A 27599-nucleotide genomic window follows, 5' to 3' on the forward strand; every position below is an offset into this window, starting at 1 on the left:
CGATGTTGCTGTGTGTGACATCCAGCAACAACCTGGCCCCTGCTGTGAGGTCGTTGGTTGTTGCTGAATGTCCTGGGCCATTTTTTAGTTGTTGCTGTCCCGCTGTGAAGCACAGATCGCTGTGTGTGACAGCGAGACAGCAACAACTAAATGTGCAGGCAGCAGGAGCCGGCTTCTGCGGAGGCTGGTAACCACAGTAAACATCGGGTAACAAAGAAGCCCTGTCCTTGGTTACCCGATATTTACCTTTGTTACCAGCCTCCGCCGCTCTCACTGTCAGTGCCGGCTCCTGCTCTGTGCATGCACATGTAGCTGCAGGACACATCGGCTTAATTAACCCAATGTGTGCTGTAGCTAGGAGAGCAGGGAGCCAGCGCTAAGCATTGTGTGCTGCTCCCTGCTCTGTGCACATTTACATGGGTAATTAACCCGATGTGTGCTGTAACTAGGAGAGCAGGGAGCCAGCGCTCAGTGTGCGCTGCTTCCTGCTCTCTGCACGTGTAGCTCCGTGCGCTGGTAACCAAGGTAAATATCGGGTTGGTTACCCGATATTTACCTTAGTTACCAAGCGCAGCATCTTCCACGCGGCGCTGGGGGCTGGTCACTGGTTACTGGTGAGCTCACCAGCAACTCGTGTAGCGACGCTCCAGCGATCCCTGCCAGGTCAGGTTGCTGGTGGGATCGCTGGAGCGTCGCAGTGTGACATCTCACCAGCAACCTCCTAGCAACTTACCAGCGATCCCTATCGTTGTTGGGATCGCTGGTAAGTTGCTTAGTGTGACTGGACCTTAAGGCACACCTGTGCAATAATCCTGCTGTCTAATCAGCATCATCTTGATATGTTGCACCTGTGAGGTGGATGCATTGTCTCAGCAAAAGAAAAGTGTCACTAACACAGAATTAGACAAATTTGTGAACCATGTTTTTGAGAGGAAAAGGCCTTCTGTACATAGAAAAAGTTTTTGATGTTTGAGTTCAGCTCATTAAAAATGGGAGCAAAAACAAGTGTTGTTTTTATATCTTTGTTCAGTGTATAACACTGTGGAGAACCACTGTCTTGTTTATTCCCTATTTTCCCTCTATCTGTTTTCTGATCGTTCCTTTTAAACCTGAAACAAGAGACGTGATACCGATCTCTGCAGCTGTCAGGATAGGCCGGCTCGCTACAATGAGAAACACGATCTTCCATCTTCCAATACGCTTGTAATGTGGAATGCATAAAAATTAATTTCTGAGTTATTCTTCTGTCAAGGCTGTATTGTATTGTAAACTGAATCGCATCCTGTGAGAATTCAGAATATCTGCTTCTGATTAATTCAAGGGAAAGGTGGTAGGTAAAAATGTAAAAAGCACTAGAGCTTGGCATTGGAGATGTCAGCATCTATACCACGTCTGGGAGAAATTATTTTGCAATATGAGCAGTGTACAAAATGAATGAATATATATATATATATATATATATATATATATATATATATATATATATATATAAAATCTGGACTTCCTGTCTGCTTTGCTGTATAGACTTGGTCAGAGTTAGCAGAGTAGTCTTATTATTCTACAGTGGATGAGCTAATGAATTCTTTGATATACTAATAGAGGACTAGTTGAGGGAGATCTAACAGCATGAGACAAGGACACAGAATATGATTACAATTATGTATAACTTAGTTTTCTGGGTGACGCAGTTTATAAGACTGGCTTATGACTCGCACAAGTGCAATGTGAGGAAAATCTCGCGTTGCACTCGACCCAATGTTCATGAATTAGGCAGCCCATATCTGTGTTTTTCCTCAGCCCTAATTGGACTGAGGGAAAAAAAATCACAGCATGCTGCAATTGTCTGCAAGTCTCTCTGCTCATTCACACCCATACAAGTCAATGGGTGCGAGTGAAACATCAGACTGCACTGATGAGTGCAGTGTGAAATACGCACAGGCTGACAATGGAGGAGATGGAGAGATCACTCTATCACAGTTGCATGACATTCGGCTTATGCTCTTAGCAGAGCCTGAGCCATGAGTCAATAGCATATTGCATTCGATGCTCTCGCATTGGATGCCATACGCTAGTGTGACACCGGCCTTATAGTCACGGTTTTGTCAGCTGCGTATCTAGCAAAGCTTGGATTGATAAATTGTGTATAACACTACCCACATGCCAATTGCCAATTTTTATGTACACTGTATATTGACAGCTGCTAATCAGGGATGGAGGCATGATTATGTCGCAGGCGGAGGGGACGCGCTCGCCACGCTCTGATCCGAGGCTTCTGCTGCTGCTGCTCGGTGGCTCGAGCGGTGGGCCAGACCCGGGGACTCGAGCAGCGCTCCTCACCCGTGAGTGAAAAGGGATGGTTTGTTTCGGGAGAGAGTTTGTGACGCCACCCACGGGACGTGGTGATGATGGCACCACCGCTGCTGGTGACGGGGATCCCGGGAGAGATGGTAGGAAGCAGCGAGGATGTTGTCCCCTCCGTGGGTAGGGGGTTGGTGATCCCGGGGCCCGGTTGTGTAACGGGGAGACTGGATGGCTGGGGTGCAGGGTTGCAGGGACAGCGCAGCGCGGTGCTGGACGGCACTGGTGTACTCACTCAGACAATCAATGACAGAGTCTCTGGTAAACCAAACGACCGGATGGAGGGGTCCCGCAGCCGGCTGCAGTGTTGTGCTCTCCCCGGACGGCTGATGGTGGCTGTCTTTCCCTGCACCTGTTAGAATGTTCTGACTCCTGTGGTTGCCCACCGGTAGTCCGCTCCCCGGCGTATAGGTGCCGTAGGAACCCGTTTTGCCCGCAGGCGCTGGCCCTTGGATCTCTAGCCTGTGGCGGTGTTTGTATATACTCACGGTGTGGACTGTTGCCTTCTGTCGGGTCTTGGTTGTTGGGAAACCCCTGGGGTTCCTGTCACACTCGGATTTGGCTATTGTCGGCGGCTCCAAGCCTGGTCTGGGTCCGATGGCCCTGCCTGTGTGCTTAGCTTCACTCCGCTCCCCGGTTCAGTACCGGTGGGCCACTGCCCAACCCCGGTCCTACGGCTCTGCAGAGTTCCACCAACTCCTGCAGACGGCCACCACCGTCTGCCAACCCTGCTGTCTGTGCCTGGGCTCCGACCCAGACACTTGCAGTTCGTGTCCTCCTACTTTCACCTCCAAACTCTATCTACTTCTTTTCCCGCCTCCAGGCCTGTGAACTCCTCGGTGGGTGGGGCCAACCACCTGCCTCCGCCCCACCTGGTGTGGACATCAGACCCTGGAGGGAGGCAACAAGGGTTTTTGGTTGACTGTTGTAACTGTCTAGGGTGGGGTGTGTGTATGTTGTTATGACTGTGACTACCTGGCTAGTCCAGGGCGTCACAATTACACTGAGGCACAAGAAAGGCTTGTAGTGATAATCTCCTGCTGATAAAACACTGGTTTTACTGAAATATCAAAACATAGCCCAGTAATGGACCCATTGCTGCAATCTGGGTCTCTGCTCCTACATCGTGCTGCTCTCAGATTGCATCGCAAATTCCAACTATCAAGTTCTCTTTAAAATAGAATATTGGTACACACACACACACACACACACACACACACGGCTGTGTCTATATATACACCTTCTACAAAGGCAGCTGCACTCCATCACTTTAAGGAGAATGTTCTAGTGTGTGGTATTTCTTTATCCATGACTTTAATTAATTTCAGATGCCATAGATCAGGGGTTCTGTGGCTCGGGAGCCACATGTTGCTCGCAGACCATGATGTGTGGCTCGCGGCTGTCTTTCAGCAGCTGTCCAGAAGGTGGCTTTTGTGAGTAGCCTCACACAGAAGAGCAGATCTGAATAGATGTAGAGTAGGAACCTTTGGATCTTGGTATACGGCTTTGGTGTGATTTCTGTGGAAAAGCTTTGGCTGTCCTTACACTGGCTATTGGGGCTGTAGGTATCATTACTGTGAGGGGAGGCTAGGAGCTGGATGTGGCTCTCAAGGTCACAAAGGTTGGAGACCGCTGCCAAAGATCTAAATTCCTTGCTGGACAGGGTCTATCCTGACAGTACAAGAAACCATGTAATATATAGACCATTGAGGTCCCCCATAGTAAGAGCTGCTGTTATGCAGTGGTGTCCACGCTGGGTCACGAATGGGACTTTGCGACCATCGCAGTTCATGTGTTTGAACCTTTTTTTTTTCTTACCCCACATGAGTTGAGCCTGAATTTCATTGTGCATATGAATGTCTTCCAGCCATTGTAGTAGCTCTGGATCTTCAGTGTATCTTTAAGTTCTAATTTTAATAAGGCATGAAGATTTTTTGTAACAGCTTTAGATTGTGCAGGAATCGGGACCCAGGGTACAGTCTGATGGTCGAGCGTTTCATTTGTACAAAGCATCTCTGTTGAGTTGTATTAGATCAGTAATTGCCGCGCAGAGCGTGCTGCAGCTAAAGCACATATTAAATCCACGTGAGCTTTTATTAAATCATTGCAGGAGAGGGACAAAGCTGATTAAAAAGCAATCTGGAGGGCTATCGTAGTGCTGACGGATGCTTTTTACCGTATGCAAATGTGCAGGTGAGGAACGCTCTCGTCTTCCCAGAATGACTGAGCTTGGAGAGCGCTAGAATTTGAGTCACGTAGGGAGGCTTGGCACATTATATATGCCACGTCCGTCTTCTGTCACCATTGGAAGCGCCACAGTCAAACTGCAGCACTTGGCTGGATCTAATTGTCCATCAGCGCCCCACTCCTCTTATTGCTACGGAGGGGTTGGGAGGTTTAATTGCTTATCTGAGAGACTATTTAATTTCATGTGCATGTCATAAATCATTTGACATGTCCTAGTGATGTGTGATAAGCTTAGGTGATTAGAGGTTGAAGTGCTGAGACCCCGACTGATGGGAATCTAGGGGGCAGTGCTCTCCCGATGTGTTTTGGCAGCTCACGGTATTGAAATGAGCAGTCGGGTAGCCCCCTGCACTGATGACGTGTGGACACAGTCCTGCGTGTAGAACTGCTTAACCTGGGGCCAGAGGAGATAAAATAGTGACACCTGTAATAGCTGAAGCATGCCAGAAAACTGAATAACCTATTTGAAAGCGCCACTCCCGTGTTTTGGATTTTTAGAGCTAGAATGGCTGTTTAAATGTAAGTCCCTAACCCCCTTTTCATATACTTCCCTTTTGGCAGCTTCACCTTTTACCGATGCTACTGCAGTTCTGCTGCTCCATCTTGTGACTAACTTCTGACTGTCCGGAAGTGAGCAATTATATCACAAGGCTTCAATGCAAGTCTATGAGGACCGGAACGAAGCTCTCATAGACTTGTATTGAGTTGTAACTTCGATACGCTCCATGAAACAGTAAGAAAAAACCTAACCAGAAATGGTCATTAGTCGATAGGGTTCAAATAGCAAATGCACTAGCAAGATGCCGCTGGCATGATAAAGGCAGGGCTAAACAGTTGCAGAATACCGATAAGTGTAGGATTCCACTTGTGAGAGACTAGCGTGCAGCTCACATTGCATTGCCCGGATGGCCTGCCTCTCTCCCGACAGGAGTGTCTCAGCTGCATAGAAATACATGCAGCTGACCCGCTCCTGTCAGGAGAGAGGCTGGCCATGGCAGGTGATGCGATGCGAATCTCGCAAGTGGAATCCTACCCTAAGACAACCACTCTCAGCCTACCATATCATGAAGGGGGTGGTTGCTGTTATTAGCCATGCACATAGATGAGGTTTGTATAGGGCGCCAGTCACACGGGTATGTGTGGTGCACAGTGTCTGGTTTACAGCCTATTGATGACACCCATACTATATTTACTATATCAGGAAGGCTGCCCACAACTATATAAGTGCATCCCATCAGACAGATACCCCAAAGGGCCTGGCTGTATCCTGCAGGAAAAATGTGCAATAAAAAATTATATAAAATGATAGTTAATAATGTGAGGTATTGGTCCATATTGTGGCCAAAATACGCAAGCTCGTAACCCAACGTCAAGGGTCCCCACGCACGCTTACAAGTCCCTACACTACATTCATAATGCTGGAGCTGCTGACACAGGGGTGAGTAGAAGACCCGGGGCAGGGGACGAATTAAAGCAACACATCTACAATGCTATAAAAAAAAATTGCTGTAAGGTGCTTTTAGGCATTTTTTTTTTTCCCCCCCACGGGATTGCCCTTTTAAATAGACATAAGGCTTGTCAAATTCTATTAGCTAGTGGACAATAAATCTAAAAATTCATAGCAGCCTAACTTTTGTTGCGGTCTTTCCTGGGATGGAGTAAAGGTTAGGCTTATTGTCTATTTACTTGGCTATTTTATCATAAAGAAATGTATATTGTTTGGTTAATTTGTGCCTGATTTTTATTTATTACTCCAACTTGTTAAGTCAGACGTTGTGTTCCTCAAACGTGTGGAGTGAATAGGATTTCATCTTTTTATCACTATATGTATGATTTCCTATCACAAAAGTCCTTCTATTTTAAATGAGGGAAGACAGCGAGAGCAAAGATTTCTCTGGGGAGAGGAATATATATAGGTATATATTTTTCAATTAGAGAAAATGACAATGTTCAGGAGAGGAACGTTCCTTAGTCCTCACTACTGACACCTCTGAATTTCTGCCTTGATTTATGGTCACCAGTGTAATCTGTGAGTCATAAGGTTTCGGAGTGACCTTGGATAAGTAGGCATGATTCAGGTGAAGAATCCTAGAAGACATGGCTGCTGGTTATAAATTTACAAGACTCACGATTTGAGTCTTATAGAAGACTGGAATAGGTCTAGTTTCTCATACAGGGCTTTAGATTTGTCATCTTGGGAGTTTATGGTATATAAGTCAAAGGTGGTTGCATCGCAAAAATCAAATTCGGTCCTGATTGTGGTGCCTGGTTTTGCCAGCCAGAGTAGAACGGCAGAGGTTTGTCACTCATCCACAACCTTCTCTCTATGTGACCTTTGTCAAATTCCTTACCACCAAGTTTGCCATAGGTGTAGTCCTATTCCAGAGGACATTGTGCACTGGGTCTTTCCAGTAGCAGAGTTGAAAGGAACCTGTCAGGTGCAATATTCACCCAGTAGCAGCAGTTCTGGGTGCATACTGCTAATCCCTGCCTAACTGTCCCTGTGTACACTAGCATAGATAAAGGGATCTTTAGAAAAAGTATTTCTAAAGATGTAATATCGTATGCTAATGAGCGAGGGGACTATTCGCAAGGGCGTTACTTCCCCCGACTAGTCCGCCCTCTTAACATGGTAGGACGCCCAAAGGGGAGTGCTAAGATGCTACTCAATGCAGCATCACCAGCGGTGACACACGTACTTGTGTCTGCTGTCTTCACTATTCAGAAGTCGCAGCACTCCAGTTATATTCCGTATGAGGCCGGTTGTACATGTCCCGGCTTCAGCGAGGTCTAGTGCGCATGACCAGAAGTTATGGGGACTTCTGATCAGCGGTGACAGCGAACACAGGTGCGCATGTCGCTGCTGGAGACGCTGCATTAAATAGCAAGAGGACTGACTAGTCGAGGGAACTAACGACCTTGCGACTAGTCCCTGGCCTCATTAGTATATGATAAAACATCTTTATAAATACTTTTTCTAAAGATCTCTATCTATGCTAGTGTATACAGGGACAGTTAGGCAGGGATTCGCAATATACACCAGAACTGTTCATGGTTCTGGGTGCATATTGGACCTGACAGGTTCCCTTGGATAGGACTAACGTGTGCTGAGAACCATTGCTGCCCTGTACTTCATTATTAGACATGAAAACTGATAACAAAGTGATTTCATGAGGAGCCGTGCCAAATGAAAAAATAACCATGACTGTATGATTTGATATTTTGAAATTTTAAAGAGTTTTTACCATCTTGGCCTCCAACCAACGGAAAGACTCCTATGGAAACACCCAAGAGCATCTGCGCAACACTGTTTCCGTATCGCCTTTTTTTTTTTAAGAGTTCTGGAAACTGGATAGCTCAGCCACTCTCTCTGGTGTTTTCCAGAGCTTCGGCTAGACATTTAGGCTAGGCTCCCACTTATATGGTGCTTTATGTTGAGCACTACATTGGGGTTTCTGTCCGAATCCCTGGAAACCTGTATTCCTACTGAAACCCAAACATGTCCCCGATATATCCATTGTCTTGAATGGAGTCCCAATGCATACAGTATGGTGGTATTCATTTTTTTTTATCCTCTAACATTTGCAAAAACATGGTCAACCAAGTTCATGACAGAAAATGTGTTAATACTGCCAGGAAAGAGGCCATACTGTGTCCACTGTCCCTTACCGAAATGCACATAAATGTTGGTAACCACATTATTTTCTGTGTTGGAGGAAGACGACTATTGCCAGGATGGAGTGAATACTGTGACTTCATCAGGCTCCATTAAAGTGAATGGCTCTGTCATGATTCCCATTGTAATAGTTTAAGATTTCGATGGAAACCCAGACATTGTGCTCGGTGGAGAGCGCTTTGTGTGTATACCTTGCCTTATTCCAATTTCAGCTTCTCGGAGGAATAACACCTCCATTTTGAGTCTTCAGATTAACTCACCTATTCATTTAAGATTGCTAATCTTGAGTAAAATCATTGTGCTACAAATATTAGTGAATCTAGAGCGCGAGAACATTGTAATTCCCGTTTATTGCAGGCTTTTCTGTGATTGTCCTATCTATCCAAATGGAATTTGCAGAAGTCTACACTTTTACTCCAGAAATAGCCCCATTTATGGAACAGATTTTAAAGGGAACCTGTCACCGGGTTTTTCCCTATAAGCTACGGCCACCACCAGTCAGCCCTTGTATACAGCATTCTAGAATACTGTACATCAGAGCCCAGGTTGCTCTGTATAACACAAATAATACCTTTATTAAACTTACCTGGGGGCAGTGCGGTCCGATGTGTGTCGCTGCTCTCAGGTCCAGCGCCGCATCCATCTTGTGTAGTTGTCATCCTCCTGCCCAGCCCCTTATAAATGACATGTCCTATGTGATCCACACAGAGGCCTCCATTGCGCTCCTGCGCATGCGCACTTTGATCTGCCCAGGTGAGGGCAAGGCAATTACTCTAATGCGCAGACGCGAGAATAGGTCATGCGCACTACAATACTCTGACCTGCCCTCGGCCGGGCAGATGAAAGTGCGCATGCGCAGGAGCGCAATAGAGGCCTCTGTGTGGATGACGCATCCTACGGGTAGGATGACTACGATCATGCAAAATGGAAGAGGAGCTTTACCGAGAGCAGCGACCTCCATTGGACTGTACCGCCACCTTGGATGAGTATTATAAATGGGGTTTTTTTATGTTCTACAGAGCAGCCTTGGCTCTTATATACAGTATTCTAGAATGCTGTATATAAGAGCTCACTGGTGGTGGCCGCAGCTCATAAGGGAAAATCCTGATGACATGTTCCCTTTTAAGTTCTATACATTTTATCTATATATCTGCTGTGTGGTCATAGACTCATCCGTAACCCCAAATTGTGAGTAAAGCAAGTATAATGTCTGGATTTCGATGGCTCCATTGTCCATGGATCACTGATGCTTCCATCAGCAGCTCATTATTCCTCATGGCCGCAGTGACATCATATGATCGGTGTGTGTATAAGCTGCCGCTTTAGGTAAATGGACTTATAAGAAGGATGTTTTACAATTATGTAAAATTTATAGCTGCATTGATTGTAGTTGATTATGTGTCTGGTAGAAGTGGAATGGCCGGGCCTAATGATTTATCCTACTTTATTTATGCCTCTCCCCGTGACATAATGCCTCCACAGTTTGCCGTGCTTTGTGCCCTGCGTGGCGTGATTTACATTAAATTGCCTATTTCCCATGCCTCATTGAATTTCACAGATACAAAACTACAAATGAGTCTGCCGCTGTGGAGCCGCGATCACGCACAGGGCTAAGAATACATGATGGTAATTAGTCTTTGCTATACGCAGCCTATTTCCGCAGCTTCGTTACTTTTTTCTGTTTATGCAGATTATTATTTTCATCCTGTAATGTGTGTTGGCAGATGGGTGCAAAATAACCGAAATCTCAAAGATGTTGTTCTAACAGTTATTTTTGTCTTCTCACATGTATAACAAAATGTTAGTCACCTTCTAAATCCAGAAACAAAAATAGAAGCCACGTCACATGTAAATGTAGATGTCTGATCACTAACGAGGTGAAAATACCTGCGTAGGTGATGCTGCAGGCGCCTTCGTGGTGTCAGAGGACCCAGTGCAAAACTTAAAGGGGTAGCCCTATCTCCAAGATCCTATTCCAATATGTACAGGGTGGGCTATTTATATGGATACACCTAAATAAAATGGGAATGGTTGGTGATATCAACTTCCTGTTTGTGGCTCATTTAGTATATGGAAGGGGGGAAAATTTTCAAGATGGGTGGTGACCATGGCGGCCCTTTTGAAGTCGGCCATTTTGGATCCAACTTTATTTTTTTCTAACAGGAAGAGGCTCATGTAACACATCAAACTTATTGAGAATTTCACAAGAAAAACAATGGTGTGCTTGGTTTTAACGTAACTTTATTCGTTCATTAGTTATTTACAATTTTATGACCACTTATAAAATGTTCCAAGTGCTGCCCATTGTGTTGGATTGTCAATGCAACCCTCTTGACACACTGATGGCAACACCGCAGAAGAAATGCTAGCACAGGCTTCCAGTATCTGTTGTTTCAGATGCTGCACATCTTGTATCTTCACAGCATAGACGATTGCCTTCAAATGACCCCAAAGATAAAAGTCTGAAGCCTGTCACACACAGAGATAAATCTGCGGCAGATCTGTGGTTGCAGTGAAATTGTGGACAATCAGTGCCAGGTTTGTGGCTGTGTACAAATGGAACAAATGGAACAATATGTCCATGATTTCCCTGCAACCACTGATCTGCCAAAGATTTATCTCTGTTCAACTTGCCTGCGATGACCAATCCACTTTCTAAGACACTGTTCATGTAGGAATGCTCGGACCTGACATCCCTAATGTGGTGGTGCGATTGTCTGCGAGTCTTTGATCACTCACACCTACAAAAGTCTATGGGTGTGAGTGAAATGTCGGACTGCACTCAGATGTCATCCAAATGCAGTGCATATATATGCACAGGCTGACAATGGAGGTGATCAGACAGATTAATCCTTCCCTCTTCTCTGCAGCTGTGATCCGATTGCAGGATCGGATCACAGTTGCATGACACTTAGCTCATGCTCGCACCAGAGTGGGTGCAGAGGGTCAATGAGCATATCGCATCCAATGCTCTTGCATCGGATACCATACGCTAATGTGACTCCAGCCTTAAGGCCGCTTTACACGCAGCAATATCGCTATCCATATCGCTAGCGTGCGTACCCGCCCCTGTCGGTTGTGCGTCACGGGCAAATCGCTGCCAATGGCGCACAACATCGCTCGGACTCGTCACACTACTTACCTGGCTAGCGATGTCGCTGTGACTGGCGAACCGCCTCCTTTCGTTCGGCATTTACAGAGATGTCACTAACAGCGATGTCACTAAGCGGCCACCCAGTAGAAGCGGAGGGGCGGAGATGAGCGGGAAGAACATCCCGCCCACCTCCTTCCTCATTGCGGGCGGCCGCAGGTACGAGGTTGTTCCTCGTTCCAGCGGTGTCACACACAGCGATGTGTGCTGCTGCGTGAACAGCGAACAACCTGCGTCCTGCAACAGCAACGATATTTGGGAACTGGACAGCGTGTCAACGATTAACGATAAGGCAAGTAAAATTGCTCGGTAACGGTCGTTCGTGTGTTTCACACGCAACGACGTCGCTAACATGGCCGGATGTGCGTCACGAATTCCGTGACCCCAACGACCTCGCGTTAGCGATGTCGTTGTGTGTAAAGCGGCCTGTAGGCTGAATATTTGGTTGCAGAAATGTTTGCATCTCTTGGCAGAAAAAGCGCAATGCAAAACGTGTGTTTTGCGTGTGTTTTTCATTGCTTTCAATAGTCAAAAATGCTGAAAGAATTAACATGTCTCAGCTTATCTTCTGCACCAAATCTGCAAGGAATAAAAACACAACATGTGCACAACACCAGGTTTCTCATTGACTTTGCTGGCATAAGGTAAGGATTTGCTTGCAGTTTTGTGACAAAACTGCACTAAAAAACATGATTCAAAGCGCACTGTGCACACAGCTTTAGGCTATCGTGCTGCACAATGCTGCTCTGAGCCACCCTCTACAGAGAGCTTACAAGCTCTTTCCAGTCGAGCTTGTAAGCGCTGCTCTGAAGTTGTCCTCATCTGGTCAGTTTCAATGCCACAGCGGCAAAGCTGCCACATTAAGAGCGTATGGAAGCGCACATTTCAGGCCAGTGGTGTATATAAAATTGACACCAAATTTCCACTCGTTGATAGGTGTTTTATGGCTTATTATACTGTGCTCCTGCCCAATGATCACCATAGAATTCATTTAATTGCATGAATGACCTGAGTAGACCTTATTAATTACATCTGCTAAATTGGAGGCGCATGAGATTTCTCTATTAAACGTTCTTTTTCAGGTCTTTGACCTCCTTTCAGGGTTTTCTTCCATTTTCTCCAAGAAATCATCTTTCAACATTTGGTAATAATTGCAGATGTAGCAAGTCATGGTTCAGTAAGAGATGACACTAGACACTGATTTTTTTCTTTTTCCCTCCTGTTTGTGCGGATCCCATTTTCTTGATGTCACTTCTGCTATATATTGTGGCACTGGCAGATACTCTGCAGTTATATTGCTGCTTGCCAGCCTGACAAGCTCCTACTTTGCCGTAGCACATCCTCATTGTTATACGTCTCTTACCTTTTCAGACGGTTGCTTTGGCTTTTATCTACCATAATACTAAATAAATTCAGCAATGATGTGGGCAGACGTCTTTTAATAAGCTTATACCAAGAAAAAGTCTACAGAACTCTCATTCCAGACAGTCAGACAGAGCTGTAATATGGCACCCATTGAAATCTATGGAATCCTATCTACTCTGTGCTTTTACTTAAAAGCGTTGGGGTAGTATTACAATTCTGAATGTCTGTTTTATCGCAAAATGTGCTAATTATTGGGCTAGTTTTCGCACAAAGTTTTTATTTATGTTATTGTATTTGGGGATCAGGCTCTTTGACCATACGGCAGTGGCAGAGGCTGCTTTCACACATCCGGTGTTTGCAGTGCGGCTCAATCCGGCTCAAAAACCTATGCAACGGATGCGGCAAAAAAAAACGGATCCGTTGGATAAGTTTTTCCATGCGGCCCATCCGTTTTTTGACGGATGCGGCTTGATACTGAGCATGCGCAGTGCAAAAAACCGCATCCGGCGTCCATAGGCCCGCATTGTAAATCGCACCGGATCCGGTGCGATGCGTTTTTTCGCCGCACAAAAAAACGTGCCAGGCAACGTTCCATCCGGCCACCGCATGGGCTAAATATGCCGCATCCAGCAAAAAACGGATGGAACGCAAGGCCATGCGGCACAATACGGCGCTAATGCAAGTCTATGTGGAAAGAACGCAACCGGCGGCAAAAAAATAACGGTTGCGTTTTTTCTGCAGAGCGCCGTATTGTGCCGCACTGCAAAAACCGGATGTGTGAAAGCAGCCTTAAAGGGAATCTGGCAGCAGATTTTTCTACCCCATGTGAGAGCAGCGGGATGTAGGAACACAAACCCTGAATTATTATTATTATTATTATTTATTATTATAGCGCCATTTATTCCATGGCGCTTTACAAGTGAAAGAGGGTATACGTACAACAATCATTAACAGTACAAGACAGACTGGTATAGGAGGAGAGAGGACCCTGCCCGCGAGGGCTCACAGTCTACAGGGAATGGGTGATGGTACAATCCAGCGATGTGTCACTTACTGAGCTGCCTTGTGCAGTTTTGTTATGATCACAGCTTTCTCTGCTGCAGATCTCCCAGTTCTCTGTATCTCCCCGCTTGCACCACTGATTAGCAGCTTTCTGTGTACACTGTACATTGACAAAAAGTAGCTAAACCGTTGGGAGTGGGGTTATACCAATCCACAGGACTACATGGCACGAGACAACTAGTCCCACAGTAATCTCTTGCTGACCAAAGGGAAGCTGTCTCCTGCAGGGCGGTCTGAAACGTTCCAGTCCGATGGGTGTCGCTGCTCTCAGATCCGGCCCCTCCTCTATCCTTACGATCCCCATCCTCCTTCTTGCTTCATGTGGATGACAAGTCCAACGTCATCCACACATCGCCATCCATTGCGCTTCTGCGCACGCACACTTTGCTCCCATTGATCATCGGCGTCATTTGATATGGTTTTGGAAGATTTACCATAATTGACACCCTCAACATTATCCAGCACTCCGTTTGATCCGTTAGCCATCCCCCAACTATGTTTCTAGGGTATGTTTTATATTTGTTTGTATTTTGCAATGTGTCATTTGTGATAGATATGGATTATGAGAATGATTTCTCTGTTAGGGGTTTTCATGTTGACAGCTAATAATCAAGGTATTTGTAGATGTACTGATTTAATATTAGAACTTGGTTAGTATTGCTGTCTGTCATATTTTTTTTTTATGCTTTAATGTAATAAGACATTATTATATATCTTGAGATGCACCTTATATGTGGTCTAATATCCTTCTATGTTGTCACCTGGTACACTATTGGTAGGATGTTACAATTTCTTTTGGGTTGCTATACTTACATGCTGGCTAGTATACCTTTGCCTTGACGGTGTATTATCACTATTTCTGACCGTTGTACGCATGCGGCACATTTTCCGTTACTTGGCATTCTCTTCCCCGGCGTCTGTAGTGTAGCCTGGTGCGCATGTGCCAGGGTGTTTGTCACCATTCGCCACTGCGCTTGTGCCGGCTCGCATTGACTGCCGGGGATGGGCTGCATTTTTCATGGGACGGACTTCATGTACGCATGCGTCGCTCAAGGTGGTCAGGTGATCGAGTTCTCCAAGAACGTAATTTACTGATATCACTATTTAAGATCCTTTTGAAGAGTCCTTGACTCTTCCCTTGATAAAGCTACGCACAGTTCGTTTGCGAAACGTACATCGGGCTGTCCTCTTCTTCTACTTGTGCCACCACTGCTAGCTGTAAGTAATCTGGGCCCAATGTGGGAACATATATTTGTTTTCATTTGGTTGATTAAATTGTTACATGACCTGTGTTACTGGTCAGATTACACTGATCATTTACACTGGCTGCCACCATCTTTCTGCTGATCTTTGATACATAGACCTAATTAGTACTTTCAAGATATTACAAATTAGGCCCAAGTAGGCATTATATGGAATATATCATGGATCAGTTAGCTGATTGTGGCACAGTAGTTTCCCCCGCTTTCTTTTTAATTTTCCTCCTCTTATTTTCATCAACACCATTGTATGCAGGGCTGCCACTAAGGATTTCAGGGCCCCATACTGGAAAAAAATTTGGGCCCCCTTGAGACTCCGCCCTGAATCTACCCCAGCTCCACCTCCACCCCTCAAACCTTCCACAGTCTTACCTATATACCTATACCTATAAAGAGAAAAATCAGAAAAACTGAAAATTTTGCATGCATAAATATATGTAAAATTCCGTTTTTCTGATTTTTCTCTTCATAGGTATATTATATGAGTAAAATGTAAATTCTTCTTTTATTCTATGAACTACTGACAACATGACTCCAAATTTCAAAGCAGTAAATTTTGTATTTATTTTCTGAAAATGAGAAATGGTCAAAATAACAAAAAAAATGCATTGCTTTCAGACCTCAAATAATGCAAAGAAAGTTCATAATCATTTACAAACAATACTAATAATGTTTTAACTCGGGAAGAGTTCAGAAATCAATATTTTGTGGAATAACCATGATTTTTAATCCCAGCTGTCATGCGTCTTGGCTGCTTTCCACGAGTCTGTCACACTGATTTTGAGTGACCTTATTCCGCTCCTGGTGCAAAAAATGTAAGCAGTTCTTGTTTGTTTGATGGCTTGTGACTATCCATTTTCCTCTTGATTACATTCCAGAGGTTTTCAATGGGGTTCAGGTCTGGAGATTGAGCTGGCCATGACAGGTTTTTGATGTGGTGGTCCTTCATCCACACATTGACCTGGCTTTGTTGAATGGTTCATTGTCCTGCTGGAAAAAACAGTCCTCAGAGCTGGGGAACATTGCCTGAACAGAAGGAAGCAACTGTTTTCCCAGGATAACCTTGTATACGGCTTGATTCATACGTCCTTCGCAAAGTTTAATCTGCCCAATTCCAGCCTTGCTGAAGCATTTCCATATCATCACTGATCCTCCACCAAATTTCACAGTGGGTGCAAGACACTGGGGCTTGGACGCCTCTCCAGGTCTCCGTCTAACCATTAGATGACAAGGTGTTGGGCAAAGCTGAAGAGGACAATGCACTATGCCACACAGCCCTCCTACACCAGTCATAGTTGTAATGCCCTGATGGTGGCTCTGATTGTATGTCATCAGCCTGGGATGTTCCTGGCTGGATAGATAGGTCCATATTATGCAGTTCTCATTTACCAGACCTGTTTAATGCTCACTTTAACTTTACATGACGTAGAGGATTTATTTCCTGGGCTTGCTTTCTATTACATCTTGGTGGTGTTTGTTGTTTTTAAGATGTCTGTGGATCCATTTGTATGTACACTTAATTTTTGTACTAAAGCTTTGGTCAGTTTTTACACAATTATGGATTTTGCTCATTTTTTTTTTCTCCGGTTCCTTTGTATTTTTGGAGTTTTGCATAGCCATGGATGATGTGGCATTGTTCTATTGTCACATGGCAGATTAATTGCATAGTAAATATAAATATTTTACATCAAAGGATTTTGTGTTTGTCTGATGTATATGTACACTAAAGGTTGCGCATGAGTTAGACTGCCAGGACCCCAACACCTCTCTTCCCCTTAAAAAGTCACAAAACCACTTTTTCTTAAACATTCAATACTTTTGTTTACCTTTTACTTTTAGGAGAGTCAGTGGAAATACCGCTCTCAACTTTATTAACTTTGGCGTAAAATTATGGTCACAGCTTTCAATAAGGCATTAACCAGCCAAAACACCGGGGTTTAGGGAAATTATCCGCCTTCCGGCCGTCCGGTGCGGGTATTTCACCACCACTTTTTTCCACCCCCTTCCGCTGCTGTGAGTGAAATAACCTATCAGGTCAATAAAAATTGTTTCAGAACCAAAGGGAGGGAGGGCGGTAACACGTCCGGGTCCTAATCAGAGAGGCCGGAAGCTGGGCAGCGCGGTGACGTATATATGCGGGATACAATTAAGTAAGATCCGGCACTCAAACTTGTAGAATTTGCAAAAAGAAAAAAAATGTATTATTTTGTAAATAATAATAAATTTTCTTTTTGCAAATTCTACAAGTTTGAGTGCCAGATCTTAATTGTTTCTGAAGTTGGACCCCAAGTAAGATCTTGCACTCAAACTTGTAGAATTTGCAAAAAGAAAAAAAATTATTATTATTTTTTATTATTTAAAAAAAAAAAATAATAAAAAATAATAAAAAATTTTCTTTCTGCAAATTCTACAAGTTTGCGTGCCGGATCTTACTTAATTGTTTATGGAGTTGGACCCTATATGAGCACCAACTAGGTTTATAAGGAGTGCCATATTTGTAACCAGAATTGTATATATGCGGGAGGCGGGACACACGGGTCACCTCTGGGGGCGGGGAAACTGGGGAGCGATATTTTAACTAATGGAGGGGCCAGCATTAAGGGGGCAGTATCCCAAATTTGAACTGCAGTGCCCCTCAAAATGAATGGGGTGGAAAAAAAAAACCCTACGGTTTTTGTTGCAGAAAAAAAATGGCGCAAAAAAAATGTGTGAACATGCCCTAAGTGCTTGGGAAAAACAGTTTTGCATTTTTATGACTTGATACTTAACGTCTTAGGATTTAAAAAGGGTGTACTTAGTAGTTTTCATGACTGTACATTTAGCTTTATGGCATTGCTGGTCCTAAATTAACACTCCACTCAAATTTGTTTTTCTTTTCACCTGTTTTTTTTTTTTTTTACTGATGAAAGATCTTTTACATTTATTTTTTCTGAGTTGAAGGTTCCCATCGTGTTGTGAGCGTGTAATGGGGGCATAAAGCCTACAATCTGGGCAGAGGGTCTCGGGCGGCTTTGTGCTGGCAGTGTACTTATTTGCATCTGCCTATGATGTGGGTTTTAGATCAGACATTTGCTCTATACACATTGCACTTTAATGATTATTATTTGCTTTAACAGTAGGCCTCATCGCCATGGAAACAAGGACATACTTTTATCAGAGAACAGATAAAACCGCGTGCTCGGAGATGACACCAGACCTTATTATTTCTTTTTTGACTCCCTGGTTGAATGTGCTTTACAGCACTTTACATCAAAAAGAAGAAAATGTGTATTTTATTTTAGTTTTTAGGTTGTTTTTTTCTTTTTTTTTTTTTTTTTTTTTTACACAGCACAAAATAACTTCTCATGAAATCCTTTCTAGTAAACTGATCCCATGTTTTGAGCTTTCATATAATAAATGATGTAAATCTTATATATAGGTTATTTTGACAACTTGCTGAATCCACAATGGATATCACTACTAATGATCAATAATAGTACAGTATTACAATAGTCAGTGATTATAGTCAATGATAAAAAGAAAAAAAACATTTTTAAAGTTTTTCAAAGAATTTTAGACAATGACAAAGATCACTTATGTCTTAGATCTGGTTTCATTTTTAAAATAGCTGAAGATTAAGGACAGTAAATTAGAGACGAAAAAATGTCTGACAGCGGCAAGGTGATGAACGTCTTCAGTCATGCGTCAATAAGACCCGCCATGGATTAAAACTAAATGTGCTACGTAGCATAATACTAGCCATTTTATTGATGTTTTATATGAAGCCATAAGGTTGTGCTCTCATGTAAAGGAAGTCTTTTTGCAGATTGCTACACAATCTGCCAGCAGCATAATGTAGGGACAAGAGACCCTGATTCCAGCCGTGTCACTTAGTTTTTTGGGAGCAGCAGTTGTGATAGAGCTGCGGCAGAGAAAACTGAATCTGAGGCTTTGTTCACACAGGGAATTTTTGCTCTGTTTTTTTTTTTTTTTTGCAGAAAAACTGTAGAAAAACCTCATCTCTTGGCAGGAAATAACCTTTGGTTTTTGCAGCTTTTCTGGGGGGTTTTTGGTGCGTTTTGACAACATTTTTGCACTTACTCATTGCTTTGTTTGGGTGAAAAAAATGCTGCAAAAACACAGAATGGATTGACACGCTGCTTCTTTCAAAAATCGAGCAGGTTGCCATTCCCGTCAGGAAAAAAAAAAGGGTGTGCATGAGATTTCTGGAATCCCATAGGCTTTGCAGTATTGTAAAATCAGCATTTTATTACCATGGATTTGCATAAAACCAGTGGAAAAAAAAACATGCAAAAAAATGCAGCAAAAGCGCCCTATGTTAACATACCCTTACAGAGCCTGGATTGCGGAGCCCTATGTAACACCACGACTTTCTGTTTAGATTGTACCGTGTTTTTCCAAAAATAAGACACTGTTATATTTGTTTTCCCCCCCCAAAAAAACGCTAGGGCTTATTTTTGGAGGAGGTCTTATTCTTGGAGAAACACGGTTGGGGGTAAGTTACCCCCCAAAAAAGCAGACCCCCCCCCACTTCCCATGAGACTCTTACTTACCAGACCCCGACGTCTGTGTGGCTCCCAGGTCCTCCCTGTGATCTCCGTTGGGTGTTGCACGTCGTCCTCTCCTGCTTCTGGCACACACACACACACACACACACACACACACACACACACACGCATCACAACATATCTAGCGCTTCCGGCCGCAGGGAATGATGGTAGGAAGTCATGTGTGACCGGAGGTCCTGTTGCGCCATGTCCTTGCGCTCCACCGCACAGCCTCTCAGGATTCTGCCAGCGAGAAGGTATCGGTGTCGCTGGATGTGGTATGTGTGCGATCCGATGTGTGTATGATGCATTGTTTGTGTGTGAGATTGAATGTTTGTGTGTGACATCTGATGTGTGCCAGGGTGCGATCACTGCAGGTCCTGCCGCTCAGCGTCAGGTGAGTGTGATTACGGTGTGTCCACTGCCTCTGTGTCCTGCAGTATCTGTAACCTTTTTAGCTGCACAGACACTTCATTATTGAACCACGACTATTGCTTATTATTGGGGGAGGGCTTATATTTAAGCCTTGCTCCGAAAATGCTGAAAATCCCTGCTAGGGTTTATTTTTGGGAAAGGGCTTATTTTTGGAAAAGCACAGTATATTGAGAGAAAGCTGCTAATCAGTGATGGTGCAGAGGGTTTTGTTTGAATACAATTAGTGTTTTATCAGCAGGAGATTATCACTAGTCTTGGCTGTGGGCAAGTCAGCCATCATTTTTTCTTATTCTTAAGGCCCAGTCACACTAAACAACTTACCAGCGATCCCAACAACGATACAACCTGATAGGAATCACTGGTAAGTTGCTAGGAGGTCGCAGGTGAGATGTCACACTAAGCGACGCTCCGGTGATCCCACCAGCAACCTGACCAGGCAGGGATCGTCGGCGCGTCGCTACACGTGGAAACATGCTGCGCTTGGTAACTAAGGTAAATATCGAGTAACCAACCCGATATTTACCTTGGTTACCAGTGCACACCGCTTAGCGCTGGCTCCCTGCACACCTAGCCACAGTACACATCGGGTTAATTACCCGATGTGTACTCTGCTACGTGTGCAGGCAGCAGGGAGCCAGCTTCTGCGGACGCTGGTAACCATGGTAAACATCGGGTAACCAAAAAGCCCTTTCCTTGGTTACCCGATATTTACCTTCGTTACCAGCGTCCGCAGCTCTCAGCTGTCAGTGCTGGCTCCTGTTCCCTGCACTCCTAGCCACAGTACACATCGGGTTAATTACTCGATGTATACTCCGGCTACGTGTGCAGAGAGCAGGGAGCCGGCACTGACAGCTGAGAACGGCGGATGCTGGTAACGAAGGTAAATATCAGGTAACCAAAAGGTATCAACCACTGAGGACTCTCTGTTCTTTTAAACAATTTTTTTATCTCTACTGGCTAACACGGTACAAAGATATATTTTACTTGTATTAAAAATGTAATGCTTCATTACATCCCTTCATTCTGGTGCCTGCACTCTGGGCGGTAGATTTTTACCAAAAGTGAGGTCCTATTTCTTACAGCCAGACATTTTTTGACAACTACTACATTCACTTCATAGATGTGTAGCAGCAGTTGTGGGTTGTTTTTTTTTGTTTGTTTTGGTTGGGGTTTTTTGTTTTGTTTTTTTGACAATGGGCAGTTATAAATTAAAAACCTCTAGGAACTATACACATTTTATCATAATAGAAAGTATTCCACAGGGGTGAATTATAAAATATCAAGGTCAATCTTGAAATACCATGATTTTACCAAACTTTGCATTTAAGAAGTGAATCGTAGAAATCTCATTAGAGAAAAATGCCTCTTTCTCCATTTATCAGCCACATTTTTTTTTCTCTTGCTTTCTGAACTTGTTTACTCTGAAATGCTGCTTAAATCCATCAACCCTGATCAAGTCATTGGGGGGATCAGGTTACGTTGTGCCCACTTTAGTCTTCGAAGAAGAGAGGTTATATGTGGAGGTAAGATGTAAGCAGGATCAGAGAGACCCTGCTGCTTTATAGTAAGGCGGGCTTTGCACGTTGCGACATCGCAAGCTGATGCTGCGATGTCGCACGCGATAGTCCCCGCCCCCGTCGCCTGGTACGATATCTTGTGATAGCTGGCGTAGCGAACATTATCGCTACACCAGCTTCACATGCATTCACCTGCCCTGCGACCGTCGCTCTGGCCGGCGACCCGCCTCCTTCCTAAGGGGGCGTGTCGTGCGGCGTCATAGCGACGTCACACGGCAGGCGGCCAATAGCGGCGGAGGGTCGGAGATGAGCAGGATGTAAACATCCCGCCCACCTCCTTCCTTCCGCATTGTGGCCGGCGGCAGGAAGGAGATGTTCCTCGCTCCTGCGGCTTCATACACAGCGATGTGTGCTGCCGCAGGAACGAGGAACAACATCGTACCTGTCGCGGCATCGGCATTATGGAAATGGCGGAGCCTGCACCGATGATACGATAATGACGCTTTTGCGCTCATTCATCGTATCATCTAGGATTTACACACTACGACATCGCAAGTGACGCCGGATGTGCGTCACTTTCGATTTGACCCCACCGACATCGCACCTGCGATGTCGTAGTGTGCAAAGCCGCCCTTAGTGTTTATCTCACGCCTATGCTGGATTCACTGCTACATTGCTCAGTACCGCTGTATATTATCCTCCGGGCTGCTGCTGTTCTGGGATTGTGCTGCTTAGGTAGGGGAGCAGAATTTTCCCTTTTCTGTTCCAAACATATGGGGCTTTTTATGTAGTGCTAATATTTTTAGTCTTTAATGAGGGGTTGTGGCTCCAAAGATTCTCTGGACCGTGTTTTCATGGTGCCCTTCATATATACCATGTGATTAACTCCCTTAAAGACCACAAATGCCGCACAGAATAAAATGACACATTTCTGGAACCATATGGAGAATTAAAAAACAAAAGAAAAAAACAAACAGAATACTCAGGTACAGCAAAAATAAAAGCAAAAACGTGCTTCTTTTGAGCTGGTGACAGTCGTTGTGAACATTATTCCTTCTGTATCTGCTATCCTGCACCCCATGCAGTATATACAGGTATACGGTGGGCTCACTGGGTAGGAGCACAGATGTGAATTTATTTTTCAGGCTGTTGCTAATAATCCGAGTGCTCTTGTTTGTTGAGAATGATGTATGGGATATGTAAATCCGCAGCGCTGTGTTCTGTCACTGTCCTGTTCAGCTGAATGTCTATAGCTGGTGGCGGATTCTGCCGAGCTTGCTAAATATCACAAATAATTTGCTGTACTGTGTCGGCTGTTTTATAGAAAGTCCCCGATTATACAAAAAAAAAGTAACCAAGCAAAAAGAAATCCAGCACTGTAGTCTTTATATCTTTTAAATTCTAATATTTATTAAGAAACATATTATAATATGAGGCAGGGAGCACGGAAACAGGTTTAACCTTTTCCTATCCTGAGTCCCCCCGGGGGGGACATTCCAAAAGTTCCGTTACGCTCCTTTGTCGGGCCACTGCCTTGTTTATCATTCACATGTGAATAAATTGATTTCCTGTTGATTTAATTTATAAAATTCATTCATATTGCAAAATTCTGTTTTGACGTTTTTTCCCAATTATAATAGGATTTCAATGGGCAGAATAGGAAATTTTATTGAATAAGAAAAGGTTAAAGTCCTGGAACAGGTTATAGGTTGCTACCTTTCCTTGACTAATAATATGTTATCAGGACCTATAAATATTTTTGATCTTTGTGGTACCAGTAAGAAATATTTTTGACTATTGGGGATGTAGTGTGGAATAAAATTATAAACTTTTATCTATGTTGAATAATAATCTATAATTGTCTATGTAACCCTTATAGAAAATTATTGAAATAAAAATGAAGTACGGCGTCTGAGATCACAGTTTAGATGCTAATAAAGTTTGTTGAAAGGCTGCAGTGCACGCCGAACATGCCTGTAAACTGCTGTGACAATAAAGGAAAAAAAACTGACGTGGGCTTCCACCTACTTTTGATAACCAGCGCAAGCAAAGCAGACAACTGTGGGCTGCAACCCTCAGCTGTCTGCTTTACCTTGGCTGGTTAGTTATCAAAAAACAGAGGGGATACCATGGCGGTTTTTTTTTTTTAAATTATTTAAATTAAAAAAAAAAAATCTGCCCGGGGTCACCCCCCTATTTTTAATAACCAGCCAAGGTAAAGCAGACACCTGGGGGCTAGTATTATGAGGCTGGGAAGGCCCATGGTTATTGTGCAATTTCAGCCTAAAAATAGCAGCCCGCAACCACCCCAGAAGTGCTGCATCCATAAGGGCCGTTTCACATTTGCGCTATTTTAACGGATTTGGGCTCCGTTACAAATACAGTACAGTACATTTATTTACAGTGGAAGCGCGACATCGTGTGGACACAAGCGGGTACTGCATGACATACACACGCGCCATAGTAACGCGCTTCAAATGTAAATAAATGAACTGTACTACATTAGTGACGGATTCCGTTTGCGTCAAAACAACGCAAGTGTGAAACTAGCCTTAGATTCGCCAATTTTGGTGGTTTGCTTGGCTCTTCCCGATTATTTCTGGGGTTGATGTCAGCTGTGAATTGGTAAGTATTGACTTTTAGGATTGCTACTTCCATTCCAGGGAGTTGTGATTGCTCAATTTGGGGAAAACATTTGAAAACCCCAAACCCTGACCACAATAGTGAATATAAAAAACAAACAAGCAAAAATATATATAAATTAGCTGTAGATATTGATCATAAAACATCCATCTATAATTCACATTCAAATTTGATATAAAGGATATATAGACGGATTATTTTATTATTATTATTTTTTTAAAGTGTTGGCAGAAATATAACCAGGAATGAGGCAGTTAAATGAAAATATCCATAATATTATATCCAATTAAATGTTGTATTTAAAACACAGGTTTTATTGCCCTTTTTGATACTTCTCACCCCTGGATATCAGTCCACTGATTCAGCCATGAACTTGCATTTCTCAGCATCCTCCTCCCCACATACTATCACACGCTCATTAATGAAGCTATGGATGCTTGCTGAGGTCAGAAAGCTCCTCTAGATTTTTCTTCAACAGTAATTTCCCCCTTTTTTTTTTCACCAGGAATCTGCATAGTATCCTCCCATGCTTTTCTTTCCTGCTCTTGGAGCTTCGGCTGAACTGCAATCAATAACGCGCACAATGTGTGGGTTCTTGTAAAACCGTTCTCCCCTTCAACTTGTTACCATATTTACAAAACCAGCATCTCGGTTTCAATCCTTCACCACGAATATGGTTTCTGCCTGATTTGTTTCGCCAGTAGTAGCTTTCTCAAGGGCTCTCAGTCCATGTGTGCTTTTCCTGGGGAATCCTCTAGAACTTCAAACCGTAATATTAACAACACATAGTTAATAAGCAATTTTTGTAAGATGGATCATTATGTCTGTAGCAGCTGAAGTTTGTCTATTGGTTTTTGTCTGCTCTATATAGATAGTTTTAATATTGACAGATAGCTAGACTTTAAAAATGAGTGAACATTTATGTAAGGTTTGCTGTTCTAAATTAACATCTTTTATCTCTTGTCTTTCAGATATTTTGATGGATTCTTCCTAAATGAGGATTATACCAGCGACAACAGGTACAATTTGTTTTTTCGCTTCTTATAAATACCTGCATAGGCGTTACTTGAAGCTCAGGCTCCCAATGCAGAATCTCCCAAATGGCCATCAATCATCATGGGTCTCTGTTAAGGCCCTGTCACACACAGAGATAACTCTGTGGCAGATCTGTGGTTGCAGTGAAATTGTGGACAATCAGTGGCTGTGTACAAATGGAACAATATGTCCATGATTTCACTGCAACCACAGATCTGCCAAAGATTTATCTCTGTGTGTGACGGGCCCTTTAGTCTTCATCTTCCCATATGAGCCAAAGGGACCTTGTGGGTCCACAAGTCTACAGGGCACAGAATCACTAACATCGTTTAAGGTTTCGAACACTTGCTAAATTTTGAGGGTTTCACACTTGCTGTAATTACTATGCAATGTAGTACTCTATTTTAACCAGTAGATGTCACTGCTGTGAGTGCTTTTTTTATGACCTTGTACAGTCTATATCCGATGGGTACACAGCAGCTTGTGATGTCATCTACAAAATGCCTAAAGGTACCGTCACACTAAGGCTGGTTTCACACTACGTTTATTTAACATGCGTCAGGAACGTTTTTTTGCTGCAAAAGCGGATCCTGCTTTTACAGCAAAAAACGCATGCAAACGCATCTGTTATTTTGCAGGATCCTGTCACTGGATGTTTAGGGGCGGGCATTGGAGTCATGTGATCGGGAGTGAGGGGAACTAGACTGGGAGCCGGCTTCTGACAGCTGCAGACGCTGGTAACCAAGGTAAACATCGGGCTTGGATACCCGATATTTATCTTGGTTACGAGTGTCTGCAGCTGCTAGGAGCAGGGCTGCCTGCACACGTAACCAACGTAAACATCGGGTAACTAAGAGAAGTGGTTACCCGATATTTACCTTGGTTACGAGTGTCCGCAGCTCTCAGGTGGGAGAGAGAGGGAGGGGAGGAAGGGGGAAAGACAGAGATAGAGGGTGAGGGAGGGAGGAGGAGGCAGAGACAGATCACGCGAGACTGGTTCTGTGCATGCTCAGTAGAGCAAGCAGGATCCTGTCTATCAGCACGCCAGCGTTCACCTGCGTTTGCGTGCTGTTTAGTCAGGATCCGGTGACATGCAGTATTTGGACGCAGCTCAAAAACGCTACAAGTAGCGTTTTTGAAAGATGTTAAAAAACTGCAAGTCGCTGGATCCTCACTATAACGCACGCAAACGCAGGTGAACGCATGTTAACGCGAGTCCATTGCAAATGCATTGAAGTGAAAACGCATTTGCACTGGATCCGTTTTTCCGCTAAAAAAACGTTATGGACGGATGTTAAATAAACGTAGTGTGAAACCAGCCTTAGCAACATCGCTAGCAACATCGCTGCTGAGGCACAACTTGCTAGCGATGTTGCTGTGTGTGACATCCAGCAACAACCTGGCCCCTACTGTGAGGTCGCTGGTTGTTGCTGAATGTCCTGGGCCATTTTTTAGTTGCTGCTCTCCCGCTGTGAAGCACAGATCACTGTGTGTGACAGCGACAGAGCAACAACTAAATGTGCAGTGAGCAGGGAGCCGGCTTCTGCGGACGCTGGTAACCAATGTAAATATCGGGTAACCAAGAAGCCCTTACCTTGGTTACCCGATATTTACCTTTGTTACCAGCGTCGGCCGCTCTCAGCTGTCAGTGCCGACTCCCTGCTCTCGTAGCCAGAGTACACATCGGGTAATTAACCCGATGTGTACTGTGGCTAGGAGTGCAGGGAACAGGGAGCCGGCACTGGCAGTGTGAGAGCGGCAGACGCTGGTAACAAAGGTAAATATCGGGTAACCAAGGGAAGGGCTTCTTGGTTACCCGATGTTTACTGTGGTTACCAGCGTCCGCAGAAGCTGGCTCCCTGCTGCCTGCACACGTAGCAGAGTACACATCGGGTAATTAACCCGATGTGTACTGTGGCTAGGTGTGCAGGGAGCCAGCGCTAAGAGGTGTGCGCTGGTAACCAAGGTAAATATCGGGTTGGTTACCCGATATTTACCTTAGTTACCAAGCGCAGCATGCTTCCACGTGTAGCGACGCTCCAGCGATCCCTGCCAGGTCAGGTTGCTGGTGGGATCGCTGGAGCGTCGCTTAGTGTGACATCTCACCAGCGACCTCCTAGCAACTTACCAGCGATCCCTATCAGGTTGTATTGTTGGGATCGCTAGTAAGTTGTTTAGTGTGACTGTGACTGATTTGTTTTTATGAAGATTTTCCAACTCCAAGCTGTATAACATTTAGTGCATATTGGAAAAAGCAGAAGATCAGGTGATGTGTATTTGTGTAATGAGGGAGGGTGAGGCGTA

General features: G+C 44.1%; 1 protein-coding gene across 1 annotated transcript in view; it reads left to right on the forward strand.

Annotated features, from left to right (window-relative positions):
* The window catches only part of PAG1 (phosphoprotein membrane anchor with glycosphingolipid microdomains 1), a 312413-nt gene that overhangs the window by 71970 nt on the left and 212844 nt on the right, over positions 1–27599 (forward strand). Inside the window, exon 2 of the mRNA XM_075353142.1 lies at positions 25232–25279. The gene's annotated coding sequence lies outside the window, so the exon portion shown is untranslated. The remainder of the gene's footprint in view (positions 1–25231; positions 25280–27599) is intronic.

This window comes from Anomaloglossus baeobatrachus, chromosome 6, assembly GCF_048569485.1.
Source record: "Anomaloglossus baeobatrachus isolate aAnoBae1 chromosome 6, aAnoBae1.hap1, whole genome shotgun sequence".
Classification (NCBI taxonomy): Eukaryota; Metazoa; Chordata; class Amphibia; order Anura; family Aromobatidae; genus Anomaloglossus; species Anomaloglossus baeobatrachus.